The 22,866-nt window shown below is 35.9% G+C and overlaps 1 protein-coding gene across 11 annotated transcripts in view; it reads right to left on the bottom strand.

Annotated features, from left to right (window-relative positions):
• The window catches only part of INPP4B (inositol polyphosphate-4-phosphatase type II B), a 910,826-nt gene that overhangs the window by 606,617 nt on the left and 281,343 nt on the right, over positions 1-22,866 (bottom strand). The window contains exon 1 of one of the 11 annotated variants that reach the window (XM_036996732.2): positions 1,389-1,828. The exons of the other annotated variants lie outside the window; for them this stretch is intronic. The gene's annotated coding sequence lies outside the window, so the exon portion shown is untranslated. Of the gene's footprint in view, positions 1-1,388; positions 1,829-22,866 lie in introns of those variants that run through there. 11 annotated transcript variants of the gene reach the window in all.

The following is a 22,866-nucleotide window of genomic DNA, read 5'->3' as shown; positions in this document are numbered from 1 at the left end:
CTCCGAGGGATTAAAAAAACCTGCAAACTTCTGTAACTGCCAATTTCTATGTGCATTATCAGACTTATGCACAATATTATAAGTAACTCATAAAAGATGTAAAAGAGTAAGTGAAGTTCCCTTTCTATCTGTGAGCCCCATTGGGCTTTATACAGAAGTAAGGGCCATGTCCAGAGCCTCCTAGCACTTCCAGCAGTCACCTGATTGTCTGTCAGAGCCCCGCCAACCACAGAGATCACTCACTCCACTGCCATCATTTTATAGGTATCTGATGCTACACATTCAAATGTTTACATATAGGAGAGAGAGAAAAGACACTAGTGTAAATAATTCAAATTGCACTAGGTCTCTCAGCCTATTTCAAGCGTAAACAAGAGCTAGAGTTTTAGGTTTCAGTTCTCTATATGAATTGGCAAAACTGTTGCATCCTGAATAACTACAGTGCAGAAAAGTCTCACTCTATGAATGTGGAAGACCCCATTGCTCAACCCACTGGGTTCTAGAATATAACTTAGCTTTGACAGGAAATGAGGGCTGTGCAGAATTTGCTGATTACTAAGTACAACTTAGTCATTTTTCCAGCAGCATTTCACTCCTGGTGGTAAGGAGAGGTGTTGTGAAGCCCAGAATCTGCCCTCTCCAGCCTTCTGCTAAAGGGAGATCACAAGGCTGAAAGCAGCACAGTGCTAATCCTCTCTGTAGAAAGGACAGAATGAACAAGAAAAATCTCTCCATTTTATCTAATGCATTAAAAGAGTGAATGAATATATGCAGAAATAAGTAAGTGTATTCTCATTAAACATTTTTTCTCTTATTTCTGGTGCCTGTAACAATAGTGAAACATACACACATTGGAAAAAGTACACATAAAAAGTCATATCCTTCACATAAACATGGTGCTTGTCTTAAAGTACTACAGCCAAAGTAACCACACTTTTAAATCCTGCTCTAACCACAGTTCATTACATACTCTAAGGAAAATTTTTCATTATTGCTATTTATTTACTTGTGCTACTGAAAAGGAATAAAAAACATTTCTAATTCGGGTACTCTCAAATCAGACGCCCCCTTCCTGCAATTAAAACACAAATTTACTCAGGACCTACTTGTCTAGAATGACTATGTTTTCAAAATGGACAGTCCATGAAATTTGTTAGTAACAGTGGACTACTTAGGAACATAGCAAAGCTTCAGTTAAAAGCTTACAGTTCTGGAGCTATCCTGGAGAGACTGTAAGCTCAGGGCCAAGTCTTTCCCCTCTGCATCCACTGCCTCTGATTTTAGCTTAGTTTTGATCACTCTTTTCCTTTTGCCTTGTCTTTTCTTTTTTCCTATTTACTGTCGGTTAGAATTACAAATTGTAGAGAAAAAAAGCAGTCTGATCTTACCAAGGAAGTTGTTTCTCTCAAGTTGTTTCTTTCATTTTCAAGCTGGTTCCCAACCCAACCTTACTTTGTGTGATCTGATAATCTCATCACTGCTGGTGACTCACCAAGGTCCAAAGTCGGCACCAGCCCTACCTGCCTGCCTGGACAGTCCAGGAATCGGCTTGCTCATGGGAGCTCTTCCTGTTTTCCCTCATATAAAAATCACACTTAGAAATGTTTAAGCAATAGCTAAATAAAGAAATAAAAAAAGGACTCTAGACTTCACTGCTACCATCATCATTTCGTTATTCTCTCTCCTTAATATATGAATTTCTAAGCGTCCCAAAGAAGTTAATGAGAACTGTCACTTAATCTATTTTTTCCAAAAATATTCAAGGATGACAACTCTCAGTAACCAATGGTCTCTCTCCCATCACTGACATATTAAGAGCAGAAGGAAAAAATTAATAATCTTGTTAGATAATTACAGATATACTTAACAGCTATTGAAGATGCTATTATTTGATCTGACATATTTCAATATATGATTCAGCCTTACCAGAGGTATTGAGATAACATTGCTTCTCAGTTGGAAAAAACATCAAATTGATAATTTTGAACTTCTCAGTAGATGATAATCCAGTAATTCTGAGAAACATTTTATAGACATATGGAACAAATTACTATAATAATTGCAAAAGGATTATTAATACTAATAGATGGTAGTCTCGACCTTTTCGAATGTAACTGTTTTGCTGAAACTAGAACTTAAAAATAAACAAAACTTCTGTGATATTTACCTAAAAAAATTTAGATAAGATAGAATATTAATGAATCATTTAAATATAACACCTACAATTTAGTCTGTATATGGCATGGATAAGAAATAATTTTTTTGCATTAGATGGATTGTACACACATACACATTCTGATTCTCTGTCTTATAAATTCTAGATGGCTACTGGATGGCAAGAAGGAAAGGGAAAACCACATAGTCTTCCTTTATTTATCTCAATTTTGACCTTACATTTAGAAAAGGTGAAGGATAATCCTGGCCAGTGTTTGTTTAATTCTATAGCTTTCTGGAACAGACAATATCAATTTCATAGCAATGCCATAACCATTTATTCCCATCACAGCAGGGCTGCTTGCCTGATGAAAACATAATTGGAAAAAAGTCCTTCTTATGTAGCACTGTAAATCATCTGCCATATTCAGGTTTTGTAATATGTATCAAACTCAAAAAGAAAAAGTGGTAGAAACAGAAGTTTCTGGGACAAATCAGCATCTAAGAATTGCAGAAAAGATGATATTAATAGGGAAAGATACACAAAAATAAACAACAAATGAGCATGTAAAAATATATACTACTGCAAATAAGCATGGATTTTTATTGCTTTATACATATTCCTCTGTAAGCTTTAATATATTCCCAACCCATCACAGAGTCATTTACATACTTTTGTTTATTAACAACCACATACTGTGCCAAATCTATTCTAAGTACTTTATAAATATTAAGCCACTCAATTTGTATAACAACCAATCTTATAAGGGGAACACTGTTGGGCCTATTTTACAGATGGGAGAAACTGAGCAGAACAACCAGGATTCAAACTCAGGCTGCCTATGGAAGCATTTCTGCTCTTACCACTACACTGTGCTGGTGATGGTTTCCTTTCTTTGCTCTATTTCTCTAAAATATAGATTAAAAGTGGAAGATTATGTTCTAAGATTAATTTCAAAGTTAGCACTAGCAGTTAGATTCACATTCATGTTTTATCTGCATTCTTTCCTGAGACACTTTCATAAAAAACATAAGCTGACATAAAAAGAATACTTTCATTTCACCACTGATGAATACAGTGATTAGATCCACAAAAATATATATATTTAACAAATGCTGCCTCTCATATATAAATTTTCTATTTTTATTCCCTACCTCCACCCCATATGCAATGTGTTGTTTTGAGGGAAGACCCTCCCATACAAAAAAGAACAAGTAGGGAATAAATAAACTAAGAAAAAATTAGTTTGTGCCTCCCTATGGAGAACTACAAAATATACTAAGGAAGTCACACCATTTTTCAGTATTCATGAAAGAACCAAAAGAAACCAAAATTCCTTATTTTTGTGTTTTGTTTCATAGTTAATAATGAATAGATTTTCAATGACATCAATGTGTTCTCTTGCTAAACAACTGCATCCCAGGAGCTCTAGACTTCTCTCTCTCTTTGTTTTTAAATCCCTGAATACTCATTTGAAAATTAACTTAAAGTTCTTCTTATACTTGTTCCTTTATCCACTGAAAATTTTCAAGAATTATGAAAATTAAGTAATATTTTACTGAAAAAATTTTTTCTTTAGAAAGTAATAGAGCTAACATCTCTTAAACTGTTACAATTTGAGGGAAGGGATAAAATACAAACAGAAAGTTTGGCAACAATAATTTCAAGCTAATTTAAGTGTGGGAAGACTCAGTACCCTACAATCAACTATAAGCTTCATGAGGACAGGATCTGTACCAATTCCAAACTTGATAGGAAGACTAACACTCAGAAGGTGGTCTATGATTAGCCATTTTAAACTATATAAAAGAGGGAAAAGATGCACATAGCAATTTTTTAACAATATCAGTCATCTCAACATTTCTGCACATAAACAGAAACTTTCACAAACCTCAGATAAACACTTAATCATGGATTTCTCATCACATTCCTGTAGCATGCACAACCTAATGAATTGCTCTTCCTTCTCCTCTCTTTTCAGTTCTCATTTCTCTTTTCTGCGTTTCATCACACACACACCCATGATGGAAGACATAGCATCTTCCAAACTACAACTGTCTCAAATCCCTCTTCAGAATCTTTTTCTATAGCTGCATCCTATAGTCACTCTCCTGCTTTTCCACCTGGCTCTCATTAACACCTGTCTTCCCACCAGCCCTCCCTCACTTATCAAGACATTTCCAGGAGCCCTCACTTAGTCTTTTGCTGTCTCCTTGAAGTGAAGAGGGCAAAGTAGGGTGGGGGGTGGAGGGGAAGACGGAGGGGCCTGGGCAGCCCCAGCTGAGAGCCAGTGCGCCTTCCGAAAAGCTTTGAAGCCACTCCGACTCCCATCTCCCTCACTTTTTCCATCTCTTCCTCCCTCTGACCTTTCATTTTGCCCCCACACCACCAACCTAGTTAACCTGAGCAATATTCGATTGGGTTACATAAATGAAGTTAACTATTATTCACATATACTGATAAAGATTTATGTTAAAGGAGACCAGTAATTATTACACATAATCATAAATGTCTAAGAATCTTGTTGTGAGTTATGTTTAATAACACTCCACTCTTATCACATGTGCTTAGTCTTTATAAATTCCTACAAAAATAGCATAATTATCTCCTTGCAATGAAAAACATCAAAGAAATATTGTTTCATACCTTTCAGGAGATTAAAAACATCAGCCTGAGAAGTGGAAAAGTAAGTTTTATTAACAATGATGGAATTAAGTAAAATGATACTTGGAGGGATGGCAAAGAATTGATTTGAATCAGATTATTCCAAAAGTAAAGAGAATACTAGTTAGTTCAACATAGACCTACATTTTATCCAAGTGATATTTTTAAAAGCTATGTTGATAAATAAGTGTTTAATAGTGCCTGATATATAGAAAGCATTCAGTAAATATTCACTGAGTCAATTAGTGAATTAATTGCTTTTCTGGTTTATACCAGGACTATGAAAATAAATTCGGAAATATTTGGACATTTTCTATGTTCTTCAGTTATATACTACTGCTACAGTCAGTCAACACTAAAGATTTAGATTTCTTGTATTGTCAGTAGCAGGTCCCATTAATTTTACCTTCTTTTTCCAAAGCCCTTCCTGTCTTTGAACATTGCCTGTCACACTGCCCTGTTGTTGAATTTGATTAGATCTAAAAAACCCTATCAGTGGCACATAAAACTCTGAACTTCTGCTCAACAGCTGGAGTTGTGAGAAAATTATCCTTCTTCAGGTCTGCTGAGAGGTGCTGGGTATTGGCACAGAAGGTTCCTCTGGTAATAAGTGAATGGCTATATGCATGCTGGTGTCACAATGGGGCATGCGATCTCTTAGTGATACTGACTGGAGAGTTGGAAGGAAATTGGAATGTCATCAAAATACAGCATTGCTTCTCACAACCACACACTATTCTGGCAGAAGTACAAGTCAGTGAGAAATCTGCATGTGATTTTTGTTTACAGAGGAGGACATGCTCTGCTTCCCTGCTTGTAAGATTAGAATGGATACAAACAATAAATAAAAAAGGATTTAGTTATTTGAGACTTTTTAAAGTATGGAATTTTTTTATCTGGGTAAGAATGTTCCAACTCCCCTTATAAACTCTCTGATCTTAGACTCTCTCTATCTGTACCTCTCTTTTCGCTACTTTAAAATGTAGGAAAGTTATAGTTACCTGCTGTGTTTGTGAATCCCATGGTTGGCACTTAGTAAATATTCAATAAATGGCTTACAAGCATAGACAGATAACAAATGTGTGTGTCTATATGTATATATAGACATAAACACACACACATGCACACATATTATATAATTATATACATTTTTATTACATAATTATATTACATATAATGTACATTATACAATGATTTATTATATTATTCATTATATATTTATGTTATATATTGTGAAAATATGTAATATGGAATATTATAAAATACATATTTGTATTGTATGTTATACATCTTAATATGTTACATGTTATGTATATATATGCTTATATGTACTTAAAAGGAGCAGGGAGGAGAGATTGGCTTGGCTGAGTTACTCAAGATCTGGCCCTGCTCCCCCCACAACTTTTTCCATATACTGCAGTCCTTACCCTAAAACTCCCAGTGACTGCAGGACAGAGAGAAACAGAAACACCAACCCAAGCACCAAGCTCCATACCAGGGAAAGGAAAGTTAATAAAACCAAAAGCAAAACCTTCCTTCTGTTAGCTGGTTCACTTGCCCCTTTTACTGTTCTCTGTAGCCTCTTGCTTTCTACAGTGGAGAACTACACATCTGTGTGTTAGTGACCAGAAGTGGGCAGAGGGGCCCTGGGATGACCAGCCAAGCATATATGTGGAAACCTGAAGAATAATTGTTACATCAGTGTGAAGTGGCATATGCCCGCCCACAGAGAGCCCTGGTGGAGATGGGGATTCAGAAGTGCCCTCTGCAGTCTGTCTGCTATGTCCTTCTGAGCAGCTTTCAGTATGACCAGGGCTCCCAGGACGCACAGCGTGGCCACTGCCTTCATCGCTGAGCGCATTCCTTTCCTATCTTCTCACAGTAATCTTGCTGACCGTTAGCTTTGTTCTTTAACGAACGCTTCCCTCCCTTCATGCCAGAGGCCCCACAGCCACCTGCGGCTTACCTCTGGCACAGCTGGGCAGCAAGTACTATGTTGAATAAAAATGGTAAGGATGGACATCCTTGCTTTGTTCCTGATTTTAGAGGAAAAGCTTTTAGCTTTTTGCCATTCAGTATGATGTTAGCTGAGGGTTTGTCATATATTTGGCCTTTATTATGTTAAGGTACATGTACATTCCCTGCATACTCGTTTTGTTGAGTTTTTATCATGAATGGATGTGGAATTTTGTCAAATGCTTTTTCAGCATCTATTGAGATGACCTTATGGTTTTATCCTTCTTTTTGTTAATGTGGTATATGACAGTGATTGATTTATGAATATTGTACCATCCTTGCATCCCTGGAATAAATCCCACTTGGTCATGAAGGATTATCCTTTTGATGTATTTTTGAATTTGGTCTGCTAATATTTTGCTTGGTATTTTTGAATCTATGTTCATCAGGTATATTGGTCTGCAATTTTCTTATATTTTTCCTATCATTTTATCTCTATTTTATTTATTTCTGTTCTGCTTTTTATTGTCCAACCCTCTACTAAGTTGGAGTTTCATTTGTCCTTCTTTTTATATTTTCTTTGGTTGGGAGTTTCGACTGTATATTTGGGACTGCTATTGTTTCTTGATGTAGGCCTGTATTGTTATGTACTTCCTCTTAGAGCTGCTTTTGTGATATGCCAGAAGTTTTGAACTGTTATATTTTTGTTTTTAGTGCTCTCTATATTTTGCTTAGTTTCTACTTTGATTGTTCATTGATCTGTTGATTATTTAGAAGCATATTGTTTAGCCTGCATGGATTTGTTGTTTTTTTGTTTTGTTTTTTTCACATAATTTCATACCACTGTGGTCTGAGAAGTAGCTTGATACAATTTCCATCTTTTTTAATTTATTGAGGCTTTTTGTGGCCTAGTATGTGACCTATTCTGTAGACTGTTCCATGTAAAGTTGAGAAAAATGTGTATCCTTATATTTTTGGGTGGATTGTTCTGGAGATATCTTTTAAGTACATCTGATCTCATATATTGCTCAGTGCCTCTGTTTCCTTATTTATTTTCTGTCTGGTTGATCTGTCCACTGATGTAAGTGGCATATAAAAGTTCCCTAATATGGATGAGTTGCAGTTTATTCCCCCTTTAGTTCTGTATTTGTTTTACATATTTAAGTGTGCATATGTTGGGTTCAAAAATGTTTATAGCCTTTTGCTGGACTGATCCTTTTATCATCATTTAATGTGCTTGTCTCTTGTTACTTCCTTTGTTCTGAAATATATTTTGTCTGATACAAGTACTGCTACTTCTGATATTTTATCTCTATTATTTGCATGAAGTATCTTTTTCCATTCCTTCACTTTCAGTCTGTGCATGTCTTTAGGTCTGAAATGAGTCTCTTGTAGGTAGCACAGAGATGGGTCTTATTTCTTTATCCACTTTGCCACCTTATGTCTTTTGATTGGTGCATCTGGACTTTTTACATTTCAGGTAATTATTGATAGTTATGTACTTACTGCCATTTTATTAATTGCTTTCTGGTGTTTTTGTAGTTCCTCTCTGTTTCTTTCTTCCTCTCATACTATTGTTACTTTTTAGTGTTATGATTGGATTCCATTTTTTAAAAAATTTTTGGTGTATCTATAATAGGCTTTAAATTTTTGGTTACCATATGGTTCATGGATAGTTTCCTTAATATATAAGTTTACATTAAATTGATGATCTCTTTATTTCAAACACAATCTAAAAGTACTTATTTTTTCTTCTTCTTCTCCCTTTACATTTTATGCATTAGATTGTCATAATCTGCATTTTTTGTGTATTCCTTCATTGATTTTTGTGCATAGTTACTTTTATTACTTTTGTTTTGTTTTAATACTTGGTTGGCACGTAATTGGTCTATTACCTTTACTGTGGGTTTATTTTCAATGGTGAAAAATATTTAGGCTTAAGAGCATTTCCATCTACAAAGTCCCTTTAACATACCCTGTAATGCTAGTTTAGTGGTGGTAAATTCCTTCAGCCTTTGTTTATCTGAGAAATTTTCAATCTCTCCTTCAATTTTAATGATAATCTTGCTTGGTAGAAAATTCTTGGTTTTCAGTCCGTCTGTTTCATTACATTAAATATTTCATGCTACTCCCTTCTGGCCTGCAAAGTTCTGCTGAAAAGTCTCCTGTATACTGATAGGGTTTCCCTTATAGGCAATATTTTTTCTCTCTCTTGCTGCTTTCTATATTCTCTCCTTATCTTTAATATTTATCATTTTAACTATTACTATGTCTTGGTGTTGTCTTCCTGGGGTTCCATTCGTAGGGGCTCTCTTTGCTTCTAGGACCTGTGTGTCTGTTTCCTTCCCCAGATTAGGGAAATTTTCAGCAATTATTTCTTCAAAGAGACTTTCTATCCCTTTGTCTTACTTTTCTCCTTCTGGTACCCCTATTATGCATATATTGCTTCATTTGCAGTGTCACACAGTTCTCTTAGCATCCTCTTGTTTCTAGAGATTTTTTTAATCTCTGTTCCTCAGCTTCATTGTTTTCCTGTTCACTAATTTCCATCTCATTGGCTGTCTCCTCTACTTGCAGCATTCATTCCTACCATTGTACTTGTCATTTCAGATACTGTATTTTAAGCTCTGATTGGCTCTTTTTCAAATCTTCTTTCTCTTTTTGAAGTCCTCTCTGAGATTATCAATACTTTTCCACAGATCAGTGAGCATATTTATTACTGTTACTTTGAAATCTTTAACAAGAATATTTGTGATCTCCATTTCATTTAGCCCTCTTTCTGGTGTTTTATCCTGTACTTTTGTTTGAAACATATCCTCTGCCTCCTCATCTTGTCAGGGTTTCTGTGTTTCTTCCTTTGCATTATATGGATCTGCTATGCATCCTGGTCTACAGGGTAATGGTTTTATGAAGCAGGTGTCCTGTTGTGCCCACAAGCTCAAGACTCTTTACTGTCCAGAGCCTGGTTCTCCTTTGTGGTAGAGCTTCAGTTACTATTGATGGACTATGGGTGGGGCCACCTTTCTGCTTATCTACTGGCATCAGCTGATCTCTGTGTGCCAGCAGGTGACAGTTCACCTTAGCTGGCCCTTTGTGAACCATGCAGCAGTGCTTTTGCTGGGATCATTGTGGGTGGGGCCACTTCTCTGCCTGTCTGCTAGCAGTGGCCTATGAGACCTACTCTAACTTAATAGGTCAGGCAACTTAGGCCCAGAATGAGGTGAGACTGTGAAGCAACCAAGATTAATTCACTAAATCATGGTTTTCTACCAACCATCTACTTTCTCCACCATACCTCACTCCTTTTCTAATGTATTTCTATTGCTACTCTACTAGGAACTTAATAGTCCATCAGTAAAAAATAACATAGCTATATAATAATATAAAAACCTCTGAGTCCTATTTCTTCATCAATAAGGTAGAGTGACCAGAATACCTAATTTACAAAGATTCTGCCAGTAGTAAATGAAATAATGAGTATAAAATGCTTAGGAGAAAGATAGCATATTGGAAACATTCAATAAATATTACTATTATTAGAAATTATCCTCTTCCTCAAACTCACATCTGTTTCAATGTAGCTCTTCCTAGAAAAGCTGGCAGGAAAACAGAACTAGTACAAAATAATAGAGTCAATGTCATGTAATAAAAAAAGTATATGATAAATTACATTATACCCTTGATACCATTATACCCTTGACCCTGTGGTTACTACTGTTTATCATCTACCTAGTTACTCAAATAATTCAAGGTACTGTATGCAAAATACATATTTTATGTGCCCAGATTACATTTAAGAGATTGAATCCCTGCCTGTGCTCTTTCACAACTGTTACAAATCCACTAAGTTGTACAGTGGGAACTTAAGTGCTTTTTAACTAGCCTGAATATAATTTATGATTTCCCAATAGTCCACATGTAACACAACTACATTTCCACTCAATATCCAGCTGGGGGATAATTCATTTATTTAATAAACATCTATTGAGTTTCTAATATGTACAAGGCATTTACTTGGTGCTGGGGAGGTAGCAGCGAAAAAAGGAGGCAAAATCCCTGACCTATTAGAACTACATTTTAGTGGAAGAACAATCCAAAAAGGAAAGGGAAGAAATAAAACTATTTTTTGGAAATGCCATCTCCTAAGCCCAAAGATAAGCTTCCTTTACATTTGAAGTAAAGGGATTTTTAAAAAATAAGAAGTTGTCTTTTATCTTGACATTGCACAATCTATCAAAACCTTAGATATGACTTTCTATGTAGTGACCAATTGCTTTTGCCTGCTATGCCTCTAACTTCATTATCTGCATAAGGGATGCAAAATGAGAAAAATATATGAAAATACATAGTATGATAAAAATCTATTGGCAATGAGGTAAATGATTATAGATAAAGCAGAAATACCAAAGCTTTATTTAAAAGGAATGTATAAATCATGTTACCAAAGGAAAGAAAAGCACAAACTCTCACTTAGGATCCATTCACCCAATTGCTATCATCTCCACCATCCTCTCACTCTGTTGTCTCAAGTTAAACATTTTAAACCAAGAGCAGTGTCTACAGTTTGTGATCACATTAGAAGGTTTTCACTGAACAATCACTTCCTCATTTCATACCTACTACAATAGAAATATCAAATCCAAATCCAGAATTTTTAAATACAAGGAACAATTCAACATAGCAGAAAGAATAGTCTGAGCATTGGCAGCATGTGCTATATATTCTGTTGTAAGATGTATGCTATTTATAAATATGTAATTTAAAACTTTCTTTACAGAAACAGATGATTTGCAATAAAAGTAATAATAAAAAAGGCCAATGTGTATCAACTTTAAGGCACTCTCCTATATTCAAAAGTAAACTCAGCCGGGGGATTAAAGATGGCTGTGTGAGAGGAGAGACAGAGGCTTCCTCCTAAAACTGGATACAATTAGAAAATTTAATTGGCCCAACTAATCCTGAGAGAGCAACAGGAAAGAGGACAGTGTCAGACTGCATACACCTGGAGAAAAGAGCAGAACTCACCAAATGGGGTACCAGTACCGCTCCCCTGTGAACCCCGACATTGCATCAGGGGCAGAGCAGCTCCAAGATGGAGCTTCTGGACATTAGAGGGTGCCATATACAAACATGAAATGCCAAAGGAAAATTGTCCAGAGTAAAATTATTAATACACCTCCTGAGAAAGATTTAAATGATATGGACCTCGTGACTCTTCCTGAAAGGGAGCTCAAAATAAAAATCATCAATATTCTAATGGAGGTATGGAAAGACGTCCAAGAACTCAGGAATGAATTCAGGTCGGAGATGCAATCATTGAAGAGCACGATGGAGGGTACTAAAATCAGGTTGGATACCATGGAGGAGATGGTAAATGAAATAGAAAGTAGAGTAGAGGAAAACAAAGAAGCTGAGGTGCAGAGAGAAAAAAGGATCTCTAAAAATGAAAGAGTATTGAGAGAACTGTGTGACCAATCCAAGCGGAAAAAATATTCGCATTATACGGATACCAGAAGAAGAAGAAGAGAGAGAAAGGGATAGAAAGTGTCTTTGAGGAGGTAGTTGCTGAAAATTTCCTCAATCTGGGGAAGGACATAGTCTCTCAGGCCATGGAGATCCACAGATCCCCCAACACAAGGGACCCAAGGAAGACAACACCAAGACACATAGTAATTAAAATGGGAAAGATCAAGGATAAGGGGAGACTGCTAAAAGCAGCCAGAGAGAGAAATAAGATGACACACAAAGGAAATCCCATCAGGCTAACATCAAACTTCTCAGCAGAAACCTTACAGGCCAGTAGGGAGTGCATGATGTATTTAATGCCATGAAGCAGAAGAGCCTGGAACCAAGATTACTTTATCTGGCAAGATTACCATTTAAATTTGAAGGAGGGATTAAACAATTTCCTGATAAGCAGAAGCTGAGAGAGTTTACCTCCCCCAAACCATCTCTGCAGTCTATTTTGGAGGGACTGTTATAGATGGAAGTGTTCCTAGGGTTGGATAGCTGTCACCAGAGGTAGTAAAACCATGGTAGAGAGGGTGCAGCAGCTGATTGCAAGGCAAATGCAAAATTAAATTGAGTATCCCCAAATTCAATCAAGGGATAGACAAAAAGTACAGAATTTGATACCTAATATATAAAGAATGAAGGAGGAAGAAAAAGGAGGAGAATAGAAAGAACCTTTCGATTGTGTTTGTAACAGCTTACTAAATGAGTTAAGTTAGACTCTTAAATAGTAAGGAAATTAACCCTGAACCTTTGGTAACCACAAATCTAAAGCATGCAATGGCAATAAGTACATACCTATCGATAATCACCCTAAATGTAAATGGACTGAATGCACCAATCAAAAGACATAGAGTCACTGAATGGATAAAAAACAAGACCCATCCATATGCTGCTTAAAGAGACTCACCTCAAACCCAAAGACATGCACAGACTAAAAGTCAAGGGATGGAAAAACATATTTCATGAAAACAATAGGGAGAAAAAAGCAGGTGTTGCAGTACTTGTATCAGACAAAATAGACTTCAAAACAAAGAAAGTAACAAGAGATAAAGAAGGACATTACATAATGATAAAGGGCTCAGTTCAACAAGAGGATATAACCATTGTAAATATATATGCACCCAACACAGGAGCACCAGCATATGTGAAACAAATTCTAACAGAACTAAAGGAGGAAATAAAATGCAATGCATTCATTTCAGGAGACTTCAACACACCATTCACTCCAAAGGACAGATCCACCAGACAGAAAATAAGTAAGGACACAGAGGCACTGAAAACACAATAGAATAGGAATCTACACCAAAAAGCAACAGGATGCACATTCTTCTCAAATGCATATGGAACATTCTCCAGAATAGACCACATACTAGACCACACAAAGAGCCTCAGTAAATTCATAAACATTGAAATTCTACCAACCAACTTTTCAGACCACAAAGGTATAAAACTAGAGATAAATTGTACAAAGAAAGCAAAAAGGCTCCCAAACACATGGAGGCTTAACAACATGCTCCTAAATAGTCAATGGATCAACGACCAAATTAAAATGGAGATCCAGCAATATATGGAAATAAATGACAGCAACAACACAAAGCCCCAACTTCTGTGGGATGCAGCAGTCTTAAGAGGAAAGTATGTAGCAATCCAGGCATATTTAAAGAAGGAAGAACAAACCCAAATGAATAGTCTAATGTCACAATTATCAAAATTGGAAAAAGAAGAACATATGAGGCCAAAAGTCAGCAGAAGGAGGGACATAATAAAGATCAGAGAAGAAATAAACAAATTGAGAAGAATAAAACAATAGCAAAAATCAATGAAACCAAGAGCTGGTTCTTTGAGAAAATAAACAAACTAGATAAGCCTCTAGCCAGACTTAATAAGAGAAAAAAGAGACTCAGCACACATCAACAGAATCAGAAACAAGAAAGGAAACATCACGATGGACCCAACAGAAATACAAAGAAGTATTAGAGACTACTATGAAAACCTATATGATAAGAAGCTGGAAAACCTAGAAGAAATGGACAACTTCCTAGAAAAATACAATCTTCCATGACTGACCAAGGAAGAAACACAAAATCTAAGCACACCAATTGTGAGCAAAGAAATTGAAGCAGTAATTCAAAAACTACCCAAGAACAAAACCCCTGGGCCAGATGGATTTACCTCAGAATTTTATCAGACATGCAGAGAAGATATAATTCCCATTCTCCTTAAAGTTTTCCAAAAAACAGAAGAGAACATAATACTGGAGGTCCTAGCCATGGCAATTAGACAAAACACAGAAATACAAGGAATCCAGACTGGTAAAAAAGAAGTTAAACTGTCACTATTTGCATATGACATGATATTGTACATAAAAAACCCTAAAGACTCCACTCCAAAACTACTAGAACTAATATTGGAATACAGCAAGGTTGCAGGATACAAAATTAACACACAGAAATCTGTGGCTTTCCTATACACTAACAATGAACTAATAAAAAGAGAAATCAGGAAAACAATTCCATTCACAATAGCATCAAAAAGAATAAAATACCTAGGAATAAATCTAACCAAGGAAGTGAAAGACCTATACCCTGAAAACTACAAGACACTCTTAAGAGAAATTAAAGAGGACACTAACAAAGGGAAACTCATCCCATGCTCTTGGCTAGGAAGAATTAATATAATCAAAATGGCCATCCTGCCCATAGCAATATACAGATTCGATGCAATCCCTATCAAATTACCAACAACATTCTTCAATGAACTAGAACAAATAGTTCAAAAATTCATATGGAAACCCCAAAGACCCGGAATAGCCAAAGCAATCCTGAGAAAGAAGAATAAAGTTGGGGGGTATCTCGCTCCCCAACTTCAAACTCTACTACAAAGCCATAGTAATCAAGACAATTTGGTACTGGCACAAGAACAGAGCCACAGACCAGTGGAACAGATTAGAGACTCCAGACATTAACCCAAACATATATGGTCAATTAATATTCAATAAAGGAGCCATACAATGGGGAAATGATAGTCTCTTCAACAGATGGTGCTGGCAAAACTGGTCAGCTACATGTAAGAAAATGAAACTGGATCACTGTCTAACCCCATACACAAAAGTAAATTAGAAATGGATCAAAGACCTCAATGTAAGTCATGAAACCATTAAAATCTTAGAAAAAACATAGGCAAAAATCTCTTGGACATAAACATTAGTGACTTCTTCATGAACATATCTCTCCGCACAAGGAAAACAAAAGCAAAAAATGAACAAGTGGGAGTATATCAAGCTGAAAAGTTTCTGTAGAGCAACGGACACCATCAATAGAACAAAAAGGTACCCTACAGTATGGGAGAATATATTCATAAATGACAGATCTGATAAAGGGTTGACATCCAAAATATATAAAGAGCTCACACACTTCAACAAACAAAAATCAATTAATCCAATTAAAAAGTGGGCAGAGGAGCTGAGCTGAACTGACACTTCTCCAAAGATGAAATTCAGATGGCCAACAGACACATGAAAAGATGCTCCATATCGCTAGTTATTAGAGAAATGCAAATTAAAACTACAATGTGATATCACCTCACACCAGTAAGGATGGCTACCATCCAAAAGACAAACAACAACAAATGTTGGTGAGGTTGTGGGGAAAGGGGAACCCTCCTACACCGCTGGTGGGAATATAAATTAGTTCAACTATTGTGGAAAGCAGTATGGAGGTTCCTCAAAATGCTCAAAATAGACTTACCATTTGACCCAGGAATTCCACTTCTAAGAATATACCCTAAGAATGCAGCACTCCAGTTTGAAAAAGACACATGTACCCCTATGTTTATCACAGCACTATTTACAATAACCAAGAATTGGAAGCAACCTACATGTCCATCAGCAGATGAATGGATAAAGAAGATGCGGTACATATATACAATGGAATATTACTCAGACATAAGAAGAAAACAAATCCTACAATTTGCAACAACATGGATGGAGCTAGATGGTATTATGCTCAGTGAAATAAGACAGGCGGAGAAAGACAAATACCAAATGATTTCACTCATATGTGGAGTATAAGAACAAAGGAAAAACTGAAGGAACAAAACAGCAGCAGAATCACAGAACCCAAGAATGGACTAACAGTTACCAAAGGGAAAGGAACTAGGGAGGATGGGTAGGCAGGGAGGGATAAGGGGGAGGAAAGAAAGGGGGTATTATGATTAGCATGTATAATTAGTATGTAGTGGAGGGCATGGGGTGGGATGCACAACACAGTGAAGAGAAGAAGTGATTCCACAGCATCTTACTATGCTGATGGACAGTGACTGTAATGGGGAGTGGGGGAGGACTTGGTGAAGGGGGAGCCTAGTAAACATAATGTTCTTCATGTAATTGTAGATTAATGATAAAAAAAATTTTTAAAGACTACAATAAAAGAAGAGTAAACTTAGTTTTGAATGTGTACTGATATTATGCTGATTTTACAGATAAGAAAACCTAGTATTTAACACTAAAATAACACCCAAATTCTCATGATTGGTAAATAATAGAGCTGAGACTCATATTCCAACAGTCTCCTGCTGATTTTCACATGCTAAAGTTTATTTCTAATAGACTCAGCTCCATCTTAACCCATAACTCTAAGAATTACTTTCTGCTTTCTCTTCCTACCTGTGTTTTCCCCAACAGAGAGAAAAACTTGTAGCACTGGAATTATGTCATGTAATTTTACAATGTCTATAGAAATTAGCACAGGGTTAGACATAATAAACATAATCTGCAACAAATATCTTAAAATCCTAAAATTTTGCTTTGTTCATGTGTAAAAGAGGCTTATAATCCAAGCTCTTTCAATATCATGGGTATTTATAATGAAATTAATGTGATTATAAATGTAAAAATGTTTTATGAATCCACTAAAATGAAGGCAAATAATATTCAGGATCCTTAATTACATATTTACAATGAGAAATCACTATCATATGAACTAGAGTCCTTAACTTTGTTTTAAAACTTTGGTTTAATAAAGAAACCTACTTGGATAAGCAATAATGCTCATTATCAGTTGCTGTATAAGCATATTACTATAAACTTAATACTTTTAAAAACATATATTTATTATCTCACATTTTCTGCAGTCCAGGAATCCTGACATATCTTCTCTGAGGACTCTGTTTAAGTTCTAACAAGACTTCAGCCAAGGTGTTGTCCAGGCTGTGCTCTCATCTGAGATTTAATGAGGAATGATCCCCTTTCAATTTCATCTTTTATCTTGATATTGTACAATCTATCAAAACCTTAGATATGACTTTCTATGTGAGATCATTGATACAATTCACTTTCTTGTGAAATTGAGTGCTTCAAGTGAGGAGTGAGGGCTTAATGTCAGAGGCTGCCCCCACCTCCCAAAGGTCATCTAAAGTTCTTTGTCATATGGGCTCCCCAACATGGCTACTTACTTTCTCAAAGCTAGTAAAGAAGACTCCAGAAAGATGGATGCTAAAATCTTATGTAATACAAACACACAACATTATACAACATGCTGCATACATGCAATTATGTATATTCTGTCAACTTTGCCATGTTCTATGTTCTGTTGGTTGAAAACAAGCATCAAAATCCACCCACACTTTAGAGAAGAGGGTCTCACAAAGGTGTGAACACCAGCAGTTGGAAACACAAGGGCCACCTTAAAAGTCTATTTGCAATGAAAAATGACAGGATAAAAAACGAGGATCAATGGAACTACAAAACAAACAAAAACTAATTAACAAAATGGCAACAGTAAGTCCTGACCTATCAATAATTACTTTAAATGTAAATGGATTAAATTCTCAATCAAAATACACAGAATAGCTGAATGGGTTAAAAAAAAAGATCCAATGAAATGCTGGCTACAAGAGACACACTGCCCTTAAAGGCCCACACAATCTGAGCATGAAGGAATATGAAAAAGACATTTTGACTAAATGGTAACCAAAAAAAAAAAAAAAAACAGTATAGCTATACTTATATGAGACAAACAGATCTTAGAAGTTGTAGAAAGAGACAAAGAAAGTCTATATAATGATAAAGGATTCAACCATCAAAATGATATAACAACTGTAAATATTCAGGCACCCAACATCAGAGCACTTAAATATATAAAACAAAAACAGACCTAAAAAGAGAAATAAATAATAAGGTAATAGAAGTGTACTTTATTTCCCCATTCTCAACAATGGATAGATGGTCCAGACAGAGAATGAATAAGGAAAAATCAGATTTGAACAACACTATAAATGAAATGACTTAACAAACATATACAGAACATTCTGTCTAACAACCACAGAATACACATTCTTCTCAAATGCATATGAAACATTTTCTAGGATAGATCATATGTCCGGCCACAAAACAATCCTTAGCAAATTCAAGAAGATTGAAAGTATACCAAGTATCTTATCTGATCACATCATGAAACTGGAAATTGATATAGGTTGGAAAACTGGAAAATTCATGAATACCTAGAAATTAAACAACACTCTCCTGAACAAATAATGGATCAAAGAAGAAATTAAAGGGGAAATTTAAAAGTTTCTTGAGACAAACAAAAATGGAAATACAACATACCAGAATTTATGGGATGCTGCAAAGGCAGTTCTAAGAGGGAAGTTATAGTTATAAACACTTACTTTAAGAAACAAGAAAAATCCCAAATAAACAAGCTAATTCTGTGCCATAAGGAACTAGAAAAAGAAAAACAAACTTAGCTCTACATTAGCAGAAGAAAGGAAATAATAAAGGTTGACCAGAAATAAATGAAACAGAGGACAGAAAAAAAATAGAAAGGATTAACCAAACTAAGAGTTGATACTTTGAAAAGATAAGCAAAATTGACAAACCTTTAGCTAGACTAACCAAGGAAAAAAGAGACACTGCAACTGATACCATATGAATACAAAGGATAGGTTACTATGAACAAGTATACACCAACAAACTGGACAATTTAGAAGAATATCCAATAAAGGATTAATATTCCAAATATATTTTTTAAAACCTTATATAACACAACAGAAAAAAAATAATAATCCAATTTAAAAATTAGCAAAGTACCTGAATAGACATTTTTACAAAGAAGATATAGTAATGGCCAACAAACATGTAAAAAGATATTCAATATCACTAGTCATTAGAGAAATGCAAATTAAAACTACAGCTCATGTCTGTTAGAAAGGCCATCATCAAAAAGATAAGAGATAAATGCTGGCTTCACTGTGGAGAAAAGAGAACCTTTGTGCACTGTACGTGGAATAATAAATTGTTGCCATCACAGAAAACAGTATGGAGATTCCTTAAAAAATTAAGAATAGAACTACTAAATGATCCAGTAGTTCCATGTGATAATACATGCAGAGGAATCAAAAAAACTAGCTAGACACCAGATAGAAAAGATACCTGCACCCACATGTTCGTAGCAGCATTATTTATAATATCCAAGACATGGAAACAACCTAAGTGTCCATCAATGGGTGAATGCATAGAGAAGTTGTGAGATATATATATATATATATTTTGTGGAATATTATTCAGCCATAGAAAGGAGGAAATCCTACCATTTGTGACAACATGGATGGACTTTAAGGCATTATGCTAATAAGTGAAAAAAATCAGACAGAGAAAGACAAATATTGTATAGTCTCATTTATATGTGGAATCTACATGACAAAGAAACAAAAACCACCAAATGTACAGAAAAGATCAGATTTGTGATTACCAGAGATGGTCAGTTGGGGAAGAAGGAATTGGAGGAAGGTGGTCAAAACTTACAAACTTCCAATTATAAGATAAGTAAGTACGAGGGATGTAAGGTACAATAGAATGACTACAGTTAGCACTGCTGTGTGATATGTAGGAATGTTAAGAGATTAGATCCTAATAGTTCTCATCACAAGGAGAACTTTTTTCTTCTTATTGTATGTAAATGAGATGATGGATGTCAACTAAACATATTGTGGTAATCATTTCACAATATTTGCAAATCAAACCATCATGCTGTACACCTTGAACTTATACAGTGATACATGTTAATAATTTCTCAATAAAACTGGGGGAAAAGGCTAAAATATGTCAGACACTACATAACAGTGTTTGTTTTGTGAATAATAAAAGAATTGAATATGTGATGGCATCAGGCCAAGACAGACTGATGAATACATCTCATCTCCATCACAGAAAATCTAGCCAACAGAAAGAGAATACACAAAATCCATGGGCTCTTCTCCCTAGAGCAATGCTAAAACAGGTAATGACAAGGTTTTCTTCTGTGACTATCTTATCTCTTTGTTATTGGATGCCCAAATTTCCTCTTATTCTTAGATGCTGTAGTAGTTTGCAATGGCCTGCTAACAAAATTCCACAGACTGGGCAACTTAACACAAACTTATTTCTCACACTAAAAGTCCAGTATCAAGGTGCTAGCAAGTTTGGTTTCTCTTAAGTTCTTTCTCCTTTGCTTGCAATGACCCCATTTCCCTGTCTCCTCACATGTTCCTTCCTGTGTGCACATGTATTACTGGCATCTTTTTGTGTGTCCTTCCTCTTAAAAGGACAAGTCAGATCACATTAGGGACCATCCTAATGGCCTCATTTTAACTGAGTCAGTTCTTTAAGGTCCAAATACAGTCACATTGAGGTACTGGCTCAGGGCTTCAACTATGAATTTGGGCTGGTGGGGTACATAATTCAGCCAATAACAGACACTGTCTTTTAGAAATGTTACAATATCAATCAGCCTACAGTTGGGTCTCACTTGTCTGCAACCTCTCTGAAGTGATTTACCCATCTTGGTGACCCATTACATTTTCATGAGAAACTTTAACTCTCAAAGAGATATTAAGTTCCTCTTAACTTTACATTCTTAGGGAATTTTTGTTATGGACTCCTGTAACTGAAAAATAAACATGCCTAAAAGACAAAACACACACAATAACTGTGATTTTGCTGTACCCAGTGTGTTAGGCATTGTATTGAACATCTGCCCTAATTTATCTATCACAGCTTATTGAGTCCCTAAGACAAAGCAACACAGTCTCTGCATTCAAGGAGCCAACATTTAAGTGGGAAATGTGGAAGGGGAGGAGGTGGACATTAAGTAAGCAAGCAGATAAACAGGTATGACATATGTAATGTGTACCTCATGGAAAGAGAAAAATGCTTGAAGAGAGCCATGAATGTGAGTGGCGCGAAATGTGAGTGCCAGTGGGCTGGGAAAGGAGAAACGACTTTATGTGTGGAGGGGTGACCTCCCAGAGTTGGCGACATCTCACTTGAGGCCATAATGATAAGAAAGAACCAACCACAGAAAGAGTGAAGGAAGAGGCCCTTCAGGCAAGACATTTTGCTGTGTCTGAACACCTGAGAACAGCACAGACAGCAGTGGGGCATGGGGTGAGGAATTCACACTTGCTTATCAGTCTAGTTGCTGACACACTGAATGTCAATCAGTCAAGAAAGCAGGCCCAGGAATGCAGGGACTAGATGTGCGTGGAATACTTGGGTTCCAATCCCATCTCTGCCACCTACTGCCTGTGCTAAGATTCAATTTTTCAACTGCAAAAGCAGTGAAGGATTGTTGCAGATCATTGCATGTGCAGATCACCACAAAGACTACATGACTTAAAAATGAGTTAAACAATGGAAAGCACTTTGTGTCTGTACTCAGAAAATATTAGATATCTTAACATGAAAGAAGGCCACATACAATTTTCTATCTTTGTTACTTCCTGTATTAAACCTGCATCTGAAGATAATTCCAATAGAAAGTCTCACTTAACTAGGGGTCTCTAATTAAGAGATATAGTTAATTTGGGGAAGACTGAGACTTAAAGACTTCATGGGACAGCTTTGGTTAAAACCCAGGTGTTATTTTGGCCAAGAAAACATAGCCCAGTGCAGGTTACAAAGAATGTGTTTATGTAGTCCATTTTTGTGTTCAAATACTAAAAGAAGACAAAAATGTATATTGAATATCCAATTTCCTCTCTTTAGTATTTTTCCCCCCTCAAAAAAAAAAAAAGAAAAATGCCTGAAACATTTGGCGGGATTAGAGATAGCAGAATCCATTCTATCATATAGGATAAAGTTAAACCAGAGAGAAATATATTAAATAAATTGGGTCAGAATCACTTTATCCACCTCACACAACTTAAGCTTCTGGGGCAGATTAGAAGCAGAACTGAAACATTCATTGCTATGTGGAACTTTGTGTTACTATGGCCTCTGGCCCAGATTCAGGACATTTCCTAATTGCACAGCACGGATAGGATTCATCCTTAGGTCAAAGAGTATTTCAGGATTCTTTTGTCTCACTTTATGACTGAGGTTTCTGGAAGAAATATGTCTGAAATAAGTGTAGAATATGGGCTAGAAGGGCCAGAGAGAGTAGCAGCAAGTCTTGTCATTATTTTGGATATAGAACAGGACTGAAGAAGAGAAAGCTTAGAAAAACCTGTCAGATTTAGAAAAATATACTTTTATTACTCTCTGAAGAAAGAATATAAAGTCTGGAAAGACAAAAATAAGGATATATTTTATGTTGCCCAAA

This window comes from Manis javanica, chromosome 5 (assembly GCF_040802235.1).
Source record: "Manis javanica isolate MJ-LG chromosome 5, MJ_LKY, whole genome shotgun sequence".
Taxonomy (NCBI): domain Eukaryota; kingdom Metazoa; phylum Chordata; class Mammalia; order Pholidota; family Manidae; genus Manis; species Manis javanica.
The sequence above is the reverse complement of the archived record's forward strand: the minus strand, read 5'-3'. Positions and strand labels throughout refer to the sequence as shown.